Raw genomic sequence first — 641 nt, forward strand, 5'->3', positions numbered from 1 at the left:
GATAAAGCCCACTTGGTCATGATGTATAATCTTTTTAACATGTTGTTGGATTTTGTTTGCTAGAATTTTGTTAAGGATTTTCACATCTATATTCATCGGTGATATTGGCCTGTAGTTTTCTTTTTTTTGTGTGTGTGGCATCTTTTTCTGGTTTTGATATTAGGGTAATGGTAGACTCATTGAATGAGTTTGGAAGTTTACCTTCCTCTGCAATTTTCTGAAAGAGTTTGAGTAGGATAGATTTTAGCTCTTCTCTAAATTTTTGGTAGAATTCAGCTGTGAAGCTGTCTGGTCCTGGACAGCTGGAAGATTTTTTTGTTTGCTGGAAGATTTCTGATTACAGTTTCAGTTTCCGTGCTTGTGATGGGTCTGTTAAGATTTTCTATTTCTTCCTGGTTCAGTTTTGAAAAGTACTTTTCTGAGAATTTGTCCATTTCTTCCAAATTGTCCATTTTATTGGTATATAGTTGCGGGTAGTAGTCTCTTATGATCCTTTGTATTTCTGTATTGTCTGTTGTGATCTCTCTATTTTTATTTCTAATTTTGTTAATTTGATTTTTCTCCCTTTGTTTCTTGATGAGTCTGGCTAATGGTTTATCCATTTATTTATCTTCTCAAAGAACCAGCTTTGGCTTTGTTTA

Source organism: Odocoileus virginianus, chromosome 2 (genome assembly GCF_023699985.2).
Source record: "Odocoileus virginianus isolate 20LAN1187 ecotype Illinois chromosome 2, Ovbor_1.2, whole genome shotgun sequence".
Taxonomy (NCBI): domain Eukaryota; kingdom Metazoa; phylum Chordata; class Mammalia; order Artiodactyla; family Cervidae; genus Odocoileus; species Odocoileus virginianus.